Source organism: Schistocerca serialis, unplaced genomic scaffold, assembly GCF_023864345.2.
Source record: "Schistocerca serialis cubense isolate TAMUIC-IGC-003099 unplaced genomic scaffold, iqSchSeri2.2 HiC_scaffold_939, whole genome shotgun sequence".
NCBI lineage: Eukaryota > Metazoa > Arthropoda > Insecta > Orthoptera > Acrididae > Schistocerca > Schistocerca serialis.
In genome coordinates, this window is record NW_026048561.1 from 68,371 (window position 1) to 80,928 (window position 12,558).

A 12,558-nucleotide genomic window follows, 5' to 3' on the forward strand; every position below is an offset into this window, starting at 1 on the left:
CCTAGCTTGTAAATCGCGAAATGTGAAGAGTGTGTCGTATTCTCGTAGGGCGTGTTGACGGTCTCGTGGCATAAGTAGCGAGCGGTGATAGCTTGCAAGCAAGATCATACTTCACAGGATCATTTCTGTAGTATGTCTTCAACTCTCTCTAGTTCAAAGCTGGAGTAGACGTAACCACAATGATGAGTGGTAGCACTCTCCCTGAGCGTGAGGCTTGCGATCGAGATTCATCGCATCTTGGTTGTAATCGATGATCGTTCACCACATTCTGAGGGATGTGGGAAGGGAATAGCGCTTTCCGAGTGGTGGTTTTATTATATAGATTAGAAGCGTAAGTCATACCTTTGGTATCGGGACCCGCGTCGTTGCAGAAATGTCGCTACAGGTTGTGGAAGGACTTTGATTGCGACATGTCATGAAAGCCTTGTGGAAGTTTCTCGAGTGGCACGGGGACGAGCCATTTGATTTGGCCTGCTCCAAGTGCTAGGCTTGGATGACAACGACGTACTTTTGAGTTACAAGAATGAGTGAGCAACACAAGAAGAGTGCAATTGATGACCATAAAAAGCTGAGACACAACACAGTCTTGATAATCACCACTAATGCATGATGTACGAAACATTTAGGAGGAGCACGTTTGGCTAGCAAACATGAATTGAGTGATTTGCAAGGCACTGTTATCTGCAAGAAGGAATGCATGAAATTGGCAAATGAATAAGACTGGTTCAAATACTATCGACAGAAATTTAATTTCTGTTGTCAACTAGTATTAATTAGATGTGTGGGAGCAGGGGGATATTTCCCTTGCACCATACATCTACATACACGTTGCGTCTGATGTGGCCTAGTTTTGCGTACAAAGAACTGTCTAGTTGTCAGTTTTTTCAGTGAACGAGTGTGGTGGGGAGGAGAGAGATTAGTGTTAGATGCAGAGCAGTGCGGGCAGTTGTGTGTCGGACGTTGTATGTCGGACGGTGAGTCGCCGACAGGAATTAGGCGTGCTGCCATCTGTCGGCAGGTGAGGTAATGAAGCAGCTTGAATGGTGACAGAAATGATGAAAATAGTTAACTAAAGAGTAATAGCGACGACATTTGGCAGACACGTGTTTCAGCGTTGACAGTTAGTTTGGGGTGTGTGCTTGCATGACACTGGAAGTCTGTTGACGGTAGAGAAGTAGACAAGACGGAAAGAATTTTCCGCGTTCTCGCGGAGAAGTAATAGAGAAGCAGCCATAAGTATTGAAGTGAGGGCGTTGATCGGCACTCTGGTTTCCCTTCAAAACGAATAAATCTTTCGCCTTTTACTAAAGATTTCCGTGGAGGGGAACATTAAATGAGTCTATAAGGTATTTTTCGTAGTGCTCGGCTATTGCTGAGCCATAATCACAAGTGAAAACGTAATGTAAGTTGCAAGAGGTAGATTGTGTTGTGTGAATGAAGGGCGTGGAGTAGCGGATGACGTTGGATCAGGCAGTATTTGTTTTTTTAAAATCTGAAATTGTAATAGGCCGTGTCGTAGTATAATGAAACAAGTACATTTGCCCTGCAATGGCGTGCAGTGTGTTAGACGATTGTGTAAAGAGAGAGAGCTACAGGACTACCTGGAATCTCTTGGTGAACCCTTTCCGTACCTCAGTTCTAGATGATTTGAGAGTGTTTACTTGCACTGCAGTTGCACAACAGCATATAAACTGATATTTGGAAGTGAATGATGAATGATAGGCTTTGTAAGAAATACTGGTATGTGATTAGCAGATTATGTTTTGAAACCCAAAATTATTTTTACCACAGAAGTTTGTGATTTGTAGGTATGATGTGAGTGAGCTTTGGGCTGAAGATGGTGGTTAGTTGGGCAGGATGAGTATTTAAATGGTTTTCAATAGAGTGGATATTAGTGGCACTGGCTTGTTGCCATAATGTGTTTGTTCATAACAGTGTACTCAGTTGTGTAGAAGATTTAGGTGAGAAAGAGACAGTTGTTGAATATGACATAAATAGCTAGAAATGAAGTAAGTAGCAATTTCCTGCTAGGTGTAGTTTGGGTATGGTGTGTCTGAGTGAGAGATAAATGTTGAAATTGAAGGGTTGTTCCTAGCTACAGTCTTGGAAACTATGAATCTGCTGTTGACTCCAATGTTTTCAAGATTACTTGTGTACAAAATTGGCCAGACTTTGCAGTTTCTTCTTCAGTAAATCAGTGGAAGGTGGTGCAGATAATGGTAAAAATGTTCAGTGCCTCCTGTGAGTTGTTGATGCTGCTTGTCTTTTAAGTAAAATTGATAGGGGCTCTTGATTGAGCCAGCCATACACAGAGCTGGTGCATACTTGGCTTGAGAAGACTTTGGTCAGTAAATGATGAAATACCAACACAGTGCTCACAACAAAGCTCCTTTCCCTGCATTCTAGTTTCCCTCGGGTATAGAGTGACATGATATTGGCAGAGGATGTGCAGATAATCACTTTGATCAGGCTGTTTGTTTTTATTTAATGCTCTTTTACCAGAATCCATGCATAGTGATAACTGTGCTCTCTGGTGGAACACGATGAGAACATTGTGTGAAGTGCACAGAAGTAGCTATTTGAGTATGTATGAAAATGTGAGGTAACCACTGTTACTCCTAAATTTCTGTGGAATTAAGTTTTCTGTATGTGTGTGTGTTTGAAAATCCCAGAGGTTCAAGTTGGTAGTTTATATGTTGCAAGCGAAAAAAGCTTTTTAGTAAACTGAGGCACTAGCATTAGTTTCGTGTTCACTGTGACAAGGAAGCTAGTATAAAAAGTAGTTTGTGGTTTTGTTTGCAAAGAAGTGCTCATGGGATGAAAGCACTGCTTGAGATTATTCTGAGATGATGGGGGGGTTGCTAAACATGTAGCATTTTAGTAAGGAGCTTGTCGGAGTAGTTGTATAGTTGTAAAATTATTTGTTATTTTATGAGAAATTTCTTTATTCATAGCACATGGGCCATCATAGTTGAAGCATACAGATTGGCATGGTATGCGTAGGTCTGTAAAATGTCCTGACAGTGATGTTCATAGAGACTTGTTGTATACTTTGCTTCTTCATCTGTTGAACAGTAGACATAAGAAATGTATTAGTGGAGCAAGTAGCTGTGAAATTACTGGTGTATGATTGATAGTATGGACGTGGCGCTGAATGGAAGTGTTTGTTCAGCTGTGGGTGTTTTCATAATTGCCATGTGAGGAAAAGCAATACTCGTGATAGGCGAAAAGAGATACAGAGAGAAACACATTGGTTGCGAGTATTGTATATCAGCAGCTCTAAGGGCGGGTATCAAGTAAGACGCAAAGTGAAACGAAAGAGGAAGTATGCATGAGAGAGGCCAAATATCGACAAGAGTTCGCACTGTTAGAGTGAGGTGAATGAGCTAGTGCGGTGCGAAAATTTTCGAAGAGAGAGGCGGTTTTAAAGAAAGCACAAGAGTCCTATGAATGCCCTCTTGTGTGTTTCTCTTTCAGTGGCTATTTGGCATGTCTGCTTGCGCCATAGAATGCTACTGTATGTGCCCCAGGCCGCCATCTAGCGGCCGGAGGTGCAAGCGGTGTTTACATACAGTCTCGCCTGAGGCAATGGTCTCTGATTTCGGAACGCAAGAAGCACTGGTAGCGCAGAAAATAGCTGAGTGAGATCATGGCGGCCAAGTAAGAGTAGAAGTAGGTTCTTTGCAGAATGTCCTAGCTTGTAAATCGCGAAATGTGAAGAGTGTGTCGTATTCTCGTAGGGCGTGTTGACGGTCTCGTGGCATAAGTAGCGAGCGGTGATAGCTTGCAAGCAAGATCATACTTCACAGGATCATTTCTGTAGTATGTCTTCAACTCTCTCTAGTTCAAAGCTGGAGTAGACGTAACCACAATGATGAGTGGTAGCACTCTCCCTGAGCGTGAGGCTTGCGATCGAGATTCATCGCATCTTGGTTGTAATCGATGATCGTTCGCCACATTCTGAGGGATGTGGGAAGGGAATAGCGCTTTCCGAGTGGTGGTTTTATTATATAGATTAGAAGCGTAAGTCATACCTTTGGTATCGGGACCCGCGTCGTTGCAGAAATGTCGCTACAGGTTGTGGAAGGACTTTGATTGCGACATGTCATGAAAGCCTTGTGGAAGTTTCTCGAGTGGCACGGGGACGAGCCATTTGATTTGGCCTGCTCCAAGTGCTAGGCTTGGATGACAACGACGTACTTTTGAGTTACAAGAATGAGTGAGCAACACAAGAAGAGTGCAATTGATGACCATAAAAAGCTGAGACACAACACAGTCTTGATAATCACCACTAATGCATGATGTACGAAACATTTAGGAGGAGCACGTTTGGCTAGCAAACATGAATTGAGTGATTTGCAAGGCACTGTTATCTGCAAGAAGGAATGCATGAAATTGGCAAATGAATAAGACTGGTTCAAATACTATCGACAGAAATTTAATTTCTGTTGTCAACTAGTATTAATTAGATGTGTGGGAGCAGGGGGATATTTCCCTTGCACCATACATCTACATACACGTTGCGTCTGATGTGGCCTAGTTTTGCGTACAAAGAACTGTCTAGTTGTCAGTTTTTTCAGTGAACGAGTGTGGTGGGGAGGAGAGAGATTAGTGTTAGATGCAGAGCAGTGCGGGCAGTTGTGTGTCGGACGTTGTATGTCGGACGGTGAGTCGCCGACAGGAATTAGGCGTGCTGCCATCTGTCGGCAGGTGAGGTAATGAAGCAGCTTGAATGGTGACAGAAATGATGAAAATAGTTAACTAAAGAGTAATAGCGACGACATTTGGCAGACACGTGTTTCAGCGTTGACAGTTAGTTTGGGGTGTGTGCTTGCATGACACTGGAAGTCTGTTGACGGTAGAGAAGTAGACAAGACGGAAAGAATTTTCCGCGTTCTCGCGGAGAAGTAATAGAGAAGCAGCCATAAGTATTGAAGTGAGGGCGTTGATCGGCACTCTGGTTTCCCTTCAAAACGAATAAATCTTTCGCCTTTTACTAAAGATTTCCGTGGAGGGGAACATTAAATGAGTCTATAAGGTATTTTTCGTAGTGCTCGGCTATTGCTGAGCCATAATCACAAGTGAAAACGTAATGTAAGTTGCAAGAGGTAGATTGTGTTGTGTGAATGAAGGGCGTGGAGTAGCGGATGACGTTGGATCAGGCAGTATTTGTTTTTTTAAAATCTGAAATTGTAATAGGCCGTGTCGTAGTATAATGAAACAAGTACATTTGCCCTGCAATGGCGTGCAGTGTGTTAGACGATTGTGTAAAGAGAGAGAGCTACAGGACTACCTGGAATCTCTTGGTGAACCCTTTCCGTACCTCAGTTCTAGATGATTTGAGAGTGTTTACTTGCACTGCAGTTGCACAACAGCATATAAACTGATATTTGGAAGTGAATGATGAATGATAGGCTTTGTAAGAAATACTGGTATGTGATTAGCAGATTATGTTTTGAAACCCAAAATTATTTTTACCACAGAAGTTTGTGATTTGTAGGTATGATGTGAGTGAGCTTTGGGCTGAAGATGGTGGTTAGTTGGGCAGGATGAGTATTTAAATGGTTTTCAATAGAGTGGATATTAGTGGCACTGGCTTGTTGCCATAATGTGTTTGTTCATAACAGTGTACTCAGTTGTGTAGAAGATTTAGGTGAGAAAGAGACAGTTGTTGAATATGACATAAATAGCTAGAAATGAAGTAAGTAGCAATTTCCTGCTAGGTGTAGTTTGGGTATGGTGTGTCTGAGTGAGAGATAAATGTTGAAATTGAAGGGTTGTTCCTAGCTACAGTCTTGGAAACTATGAATCTGCTGTTGACTCCAATGTTTTCAAGATTACTTGTGTACAAAATTGGCCAGACTTTGCAGTTTCTTCTTCAGTAAATCAGTGGAAGGTGGTGCAGATAATGGTAAAAATGTTCAGTGCCTCCTGTGAGTTGTTGATGCTGCTTGTCTTTTAAGTAAAATTGATAGGGGCTCTTGATTGAGCCAGCCATACACAGAGCTGGTGCATACTTGGCTTGAGAAGACTTTGGTCAGTAAATGATGAAATACCAACACAGTGCTCACAACAAAGCTCCTTTCCCTGCATTCTAGTTTCCCTCGGGTATAGAGTGACATGATATTGGCAGAGGATGTGCAGATAATCACTTTGATCAGGCTGTTTGTTTTTATTTAATGCTCTTTTACCAGAATCCATGCATAGTGATAACTGTGCTCTCTGGTGGAACACGATGAGAACATTGTGTGAAGTGCACAGAAGTAGCTATTTGAGTATGTATGAAAATGTGAGGTAACCACTGTTACTCCTAAATTTCTGTGGAATTAAGTTTTCTGTATGTGTGTGTGTTTGAAAATCCCAGAGGTTCAAGTTGGTAGTTTATATGTTGCAAGCGAAAAAAGCTTTTTAGTAAACTGAGGCACTAGCATTAGTTTCGTGTTCACTGTGACAAGGAAGCTAGTATAAAAAGTAGTTTGTGGTTTTGTTTGCAAAGAAGTGCTCATGGGATGAAAGCACTGCTTGAGATTATTCTGAGATGATGGGGGGGTTGCTAAACATGTAGCATTTTAGTAAGGAGCTTGTCGGAGTAGTTGTATAGTTGTAAAATTATTTGTTATTTTATGAGAAATTTCTTTATTCATAGCACATGGGCCATCATAGTTGAAGCATACAGATTGGCATGGTATGCGTAGGTCTGTAAAATGTCCTGACAGTGATGTTCATAGAGACTTGTTGTATACTTTGCTTCTTCATCTGTTGAACAGTAGACATAAGAAATGTATTAGTGGAGCAAGTAGCTGTGAAATTACTGGTGTATGATTGATAGTATGGACGTGGCGCTGAATGGAAGTGTTTGTTCAGCTGTGGGTGTTTTCATAATTGCCATGTGAGGAAAAGCAATACTCGTGATAGGCGAAAAGAGATACAGAGAGAAACACATTGGTTGCGAGTATTGTATATCAGCAGCTCTAAGGGCGGGTATCAAGTAAGACGCAAAGTGAAACGAAAGAGGAAGTATGCATGAGAGAGGCCAAATATCGACAAGAGTTCGCACTGTTAGAGTGAGGTGAATGAGCTAGTGCGGTGCGAAAATTTTCGAAGAGAGAGGCGGTTTTAAAGAAAGCACAAGAGTCCTATGAATGCCCTCTTGTGTGTTTCTCTTTCAGTGGCTATTTGGCATGTCTGCTTGCGCCATAGAATGCTACTGTATGTGCCCCAGGCCGCCATCTAGCGGCCGGAGGTGCAAGCGGTGTTTACATACAGTCTCGCCTGAGGCAATGGTCTCTGATTTCGGAACGCAAGAAGCACTGGTAGCGCAGAAAATAGCTGAGTGAGATCATGGCGGCCAAGTAAGAGTAGAAGTAGGTTCTTTGCAGAATGTCCTAGCTTGTAAATCGCGAAATGTGAAGAGTGTGTCGTATTCTCGTAGGGCGTGTTGACGGTCTCGTGGCATAAGTAGCGAGCGGTGATAGCTTGCAAGCAAGATCATACTTCACAGGATCATTTCTGTAGTATGTCTACAACTCTCTCTAGTTCAAAGCTGGAGTAGACGTAACCACAATGATGAGTGGTAGCACTCTCCCTGAGCGTGAGGCTTGCGATCGAGATTCATCGCATCTTGGTTGTAATCGATGATCGTTCGCCACATTCTGAGGGATGTGGGAAGGGAATAGCGCTTTCCGAGTGGTGGTTTTATTATATAGATTAGAAGCGTAAGTCATACCTTTGGTATCGGGACCCGTGTCGTTGCAGAAATGTCGCTACAGGTTGTGGAAGGACTTTGATTGCGACATGTCATGAAAGCCTTGTGGAAGTTTCTCGAGTGGCACGGGGACGAGCCATTTGATTTGGCCTGCTCCAAGTGCTAGGCTTGGATGACAACGACGTACTTTTGAGTTACAAGAATGAGTGAGCAACACAAGAAGAGTGCAATTGATGACCATAAAAAGCTGAGACACAACACAGTCTTGATAATCACCACTAATGCATGATGTACGAAACATTTAGGAGGAGCACGTTTGGCTAGCAAACATGAATTGAGTGATTTGCAAGGCACTGTTATCTGCAAGAAGGAATGCATGAAATTGGCAAATGAATAAGACTGGTTCAAATACTATCGACAGAAATTTAATTTCTGTTGTCAACTAGTATTAATTAGATGTGTGGGAGCAGGGGGATATTTCCCTTGCACCATACATCTACATACACGTTGCGTCTGATGTGGCCTAGTTTTGCGTACAAAGAACTGTCTAGTTGTCAGTTTTTTCAGTGAACGAGTGTGGTGGGGAGGAGAGAGATTAGTGTTAGATGCAGAGCAGTGCGGGCAGTTGTGTGTCGGACGTTGTATGTCGGACGGTGAGTCGCCGACAGGAATTAGGCGTGCTGCCATCTGTCGGCAGGTGAGGTAATGAAGCAGCTTGAATGGTGACAGAAATGATGAAAATAGTTAACTAAAGAGTAATAGTGACGACATTTGGCAGACACGTGTTTCAGCGTTGACAGTTAGTTTGGGGTGTGTGCTTGCATGACACTGGAAGTCTGTTGACGGTAGAGAAGTAGACAAGACGGAAAGAATTTTCCGCGTTCTCGCGGAGAAGTAATAGAGAAGCAGCCATAAGTATTGAAGTGAGGGCGTTGATCGGCACTCTGGTTTCCCTTCAAAACGAATAAATCTTTCGCCTTTTACTAAAGATTTCCGTGGAGGGGAACATTAAATGAGTCTATAAGGTATTTTTCGTAGTGCTCGGCTATTGCTGAGCCATAATCACAAGTGAAAACGTAATGTAAGTTGCAAGAGGTAGATTGTGTTGTGTGAATGAAGGGCGTGGAGTAGCGGATGACGTTGGATCAGGCAGTATTTGTTTCTTTAAAATCTGAAATTGTAATAGGCCGTGTCGTAGTATAATGAAACAAGTACATTTGCCCTGCAATGGCGTGCAGTGTGTTAGACGATTGTGTAAAGAGAGAGAGCTACAGGACTACCTGGAATCTCTTGGTGAACCCTTTCCGTACCTCAGTTCTAGATGATTTGAGAGTGTTTACTTGCACTGCAGTTGCACAACAGCATATAAACTGATATTTGGAAGTGAATGATGAATGATAGGCTTTGTAAGAAATACTGGTATGTGATTAGCAGATTATGTTTTGAAACCCAAAATTATTTTTACCACAGAAGTTTGTGATTTGTAGGTATGATGTGAGTGAGCTTTGGGCTGAAGATGGTGGTTAGTTGGGCAGGATGAGTATTTAAATGGTTTTCAATAGAGTGGATATTAGTGGCACTGGCTTGTTGCCATAATGTGTTTGTTCATAACAGTGTACTCAGTTGTGTAGAAGATTTAGGTGAGAAAGAGACAGTTGTTGAATATGACATAAATAGCTAGAAATGAAGTAAGTAGCAATTTCCTGCTAGGTGTAGTTTGGGTATGGTGTGTCTGAGTGAGAGATAAATGTTGAAATTGAAGGGTTGTTCCTAGCTACAGTCTTGGAAACTATGAATCTGCTGTTGACTCCAATGTTTTCAAGATTACTTGTGTACAAAATTGGCCAGACTTTGCAGTTTCTTCTTCAGTAAATCAGTGGAAGGTGGTGCAGATAATGGTAAAAATGTTCAGTGCCTCCTGTGAGTTGTTGATGCTGCTTGTCTTTTAAGTAAAATTGATAGGGGCTCTTGATTGAGCCAGCCATACACAGAGCTGGTGCATACTTGGCTTGAGAAGACTTTGGTCAGTAAATGATGAAATACCAACACAGTGCTCACAACAAAGTTCCTTTCCCTGCATTCTAGTTTCCCTCGGGTATAGAGTGACATGATATTGGCAGAGGATGTGCAGATAATCACTTTGATCAGGCTGTTTGTTTTTATTTAATGCTCTTTTACCAGAATCCATGCATAGTGATAACTGTGCTCTCTGGTGGAACACGATGAGAACATTGTGTGAAGTGCACAGAAGTAGCTATTTGAGTATGTATGAAAATGTGAGGTAACCACTGTTACTCCTAAATTTCTGTGGAATTAAGTTTTCTGTATGTGTGTGTGTTTGAAAATCCCAGAGGTTCAAGTTGGTAGTTTATATGTTGCAAGCGAAAAAAGCTTTTTAGTAAACTGAGGCACTAGCATTAGTTTCGTGTTCACTGTGACAAGGAAGCTAGTATAAAAAGTAGTTTGTGGTTTTGTTTGCAAAGAAGTGCTCATGGGATGAAAGCACTGCTTGAGATTATTCTGAGATGATGGGGGGGTTGCTAAACATGTAGCATTTTAGTAAGGAGCTTGTCGGAGTAGTTGTATAGTTGTAAAATTATTTGTTATTTTATGAGAAATTTCTTTATTCATAGCACATGGGCCATCATAGTTGAAGCATACAGATTGGCATGGTATGCGTAGGTCTGTAAAATGTCCTGACAGTGATGTTCATAGAGACTTGTTGTATACTTTGCTTCTTCATCTGTTGAACAGTAGACATAAGAAATGTATTAGTGGAGCAAGTAGCTGCGAAATTACTGGTGTATGATTGATAGTATGGACGTGGCCCTGAATGGAAGTGTTTGTTCAGCTGTGGGTGTTTTCATAATTGCCATGTGAGGAAAAGCAATACTCGTGATAGGCGAAAAGAGATACAGAGAGAAACACATTGGTTGCGAGTATTGTATATCAGCAGCTCTAAGGGCGGGTATCAAGTAAGACGCAAAGTGAAACGAAAGAGGAAGTATGCATGAGAGAGGCCAAATATCGACAAGAGTTCGCACTGTTAGAGTGAGGTGAATGAGCTAGTGCGGTGCGAAAATTTTCGAAGAGAGAGGCGGTTTTAAAGAAAGCACAAGAGTCCTATGAATGCCCTCTTGTGTGTTTCTCTTTCAGTGGCTATTTGGCATGTCTGCTTGCGCCATAGAATGCTACTGTATGTGCCCCAGGCCGCCATCTAGCGGCCGGAGGTGCAAGCGGTGTTTACATACAGTCTCGCCTGAGGCAATGGTCTCTGATTTCGGAACGCAAGAAGCACTGGTAGCGCAGAAAATAGCTGAGTGAGATCATGGCGGCCAAGTAAGAGTAGAAGTAGGTTCTTTGCAGAATGTCCTAGCTTGTAAATCGCGAAATGTGAAGAGTGTGTCGTATTCTCGTAGGGCGTGTTGACGGTCTCGTGGCATAAGTAGCGAGCGGTGATAGCTTGCAAGCAAGATCATACTTCACAGGATCATTTCTGTAGTATGTCTTCAACTCTCTCTAGTTCAAAGCTGGAGTAGACGTAACCACAATGATGAGTGGTAGCACTCTCCCTGAGCGTGAGGCTTGCGATCGAGATTCATCGCATCTTGGTTGTAATCGATGATCGTTCGCCACATTCTGAGGGATGTGGGAAGGGAATAGCGCTTTCCGAGTGGTGGTTTTATTATATAGATTAGAAGCGTAAGTCATACCTTTGGTATCGGGACCCGTGTCGTTGCAGAAATGTCGCTACAGGTTGTGGAAGGGCTTTGATTGCGACATGTCATGAAAGCCTTGTGGAAGTTTCTCGAGTGGCACGGGGACGAGCCATTTGATTTGGCCTGCTCCAAGTGCTAGGCTTGGATGACAACGACGTACTTTTGAGTTACAAGAATGAGTGAGCAACACAAGAAGAGTGCAATTGATGACCATAAAAAGCTGAGACACAACACAGTCTTGATAATCACCACTAATGCATGATGTACGAAACATTTAGGAGGAGCACGTTTGGCTAGCAAACATGAATTGAGTGATTTGCAAGGCACTGTTATCTGCAAGAAGGAATGCATGAAATTGGCAAATGAATAAGACTGGTTCAAATACTATCGACAGAAATTTAATTTCTGTTGTCAACTAGTATTAATTAGATGTGTGGGAGCAGGGGGATATTTCCCTTGCACCATACATCTACATACACGTTGCGTCTGATGTGGCCTAGTTTTGCGTACAAAGAACTGTCTAGTTGTCAGTTTTTTCAGTGAACGAGTGTGGTGGGGAGGAGAGAGATTAGTGTTAGATGCAGAGCAGTGCGGGCAGTTGTGTGTCGGACGTTGTATGTCGGACGGTGAGTCGCCGACAGGAATTAGGCGTGCTGCCATCTGTCGGCAGGTGAGGTAATGAAGCAGCTTGAATGGTGACAGAAATGATGAAAATAGTTAACTAAAGAGTAATAGCGACGACATTTGGCAGACACGTGTTTCAGCGTTGACAGTTAGTTTGGGGTGTGTGCTTGCATGACACTGGAAGTCTGTTGACGGTAGAGAAGTAGACAAGACGGAAAGAATTTTCCGCGTTCTCGCGGAGAAGTAATAGAGAAGCAGCCATAAGTATTGAAGTGAGGGCGTTGATCGGCACTCTGGTTTCCCTTCAAAACGAATAAATCTTTCGCCTTTTACTAAAGATTTCCGTGGAGGGGAACATTAAATGAGTCTATAAGGTATTTTTCGTAGTGCTCGGGTATTGCTGAGCCATAATCACAAGTGAAAACGTAATGTAAGTTGCAAGAGGTAGATTGTGTTGTGTGAATGAAGGGCGTGGAGTAGCGGATGACGTTGGATCAGGCAGTATTTGTT

The 12,558-nt window shown here is 42.5% G+C and overlaps 8 non-coding genes across 8 annotated transcripts; all 8 read left to right on the forward strand.

Moving 5' to 3' along the window:
* The first annotated feature begins 100 nt into the window (after positions 1–100).
* LOC126452793 (small nucleolar RNA U3) lies at positions 101–307 on the forward strand. The gene has a single exon (XR_007584754.1). It is a non-coding gene; the product is annotated as a small nucleolar RNA U3 (small nucleolar RNA).
* Positions 308–1,260: 953 nt separating this feature from the next.
* On the forward strand, positions 1,261–1,379 carry LOC126452801 (U5 spliceosomal RNA). Its single transcript, XR_007584761.1, has one exon. It is a non-coding gene; the product is annotated as a U5 spliceosomal RNA (small nuclear RNA).
* A 2,413-nt stretch (positions 1,380–3,792) lies between these two features.
* Positions 3,793–3,999, forward strand: LOC126452836 (small nucleolar RNA U3). Its single transcript, XR_007584793.1, has one exon. It is a non-coding gene; the product is annotated as a small nucleolar RNA U3 (small nucleolar RNA).
* A 953-nt stretch (positions 4,000–4,952) lies between these two features.
* LOC126452802 (U5 spliceosomal RNA) lies at positions 4,953–5,071 on the forward strand. The gene has a single exon (XR_007584762.1). It is a non-coding gene; the product is annotated as a U5 spliceosomal RNA (small nuclear RNA).
* Positions 5,072–7,484: 2,413 nt separating this feature from the next.
* Positions 7,485–7,691, forward strand: LOC126452867 (small nucleolar RNA U3). The gene has a single exon (XR_007584821.1). It is a non-coding gene; the product is annotated as a small nucleolar RNA U3 (small nucleolar RNA).
* Positions 7,692–8,644: 953 nt separating this feature from the next.
* Positions 8,645–8,763, forward strand: LOC126452803 (U5 spliceosomal RNA). Its single transcript, XR_007584763.1, has one exon. It is a non-coding gene; the product is annotated as a U5 spliceosomal RNA (small nuclear RNA).
* A 2,413-nt stretch (positions 8,764–11,176) lies between these two features.
* Positions 11,177–11,383, forward strand: LOC126452837 (small nucleolar RNA U3). Its single transcript, XR_007584794.1, has one exon. It is a non-coding gene; the product is annotated as a small nucleolar RNA U3 (small nucleolar RNA).
* Positions 11,384–12,336: 953 nt separating this feature from the next.
* Positions 12,337–12,455, forward strand: LOC126452828 (U5 spliceosomal RNA). The gene has a single exon (XR_007584786.1). It is a non-coding gene; the product is annotated as a U5 spliceosomal RNA (small nuclear RNA).
* The last annotated feature ends 103 nt before the right edge of the window (positions 12,456–12,558 follow it).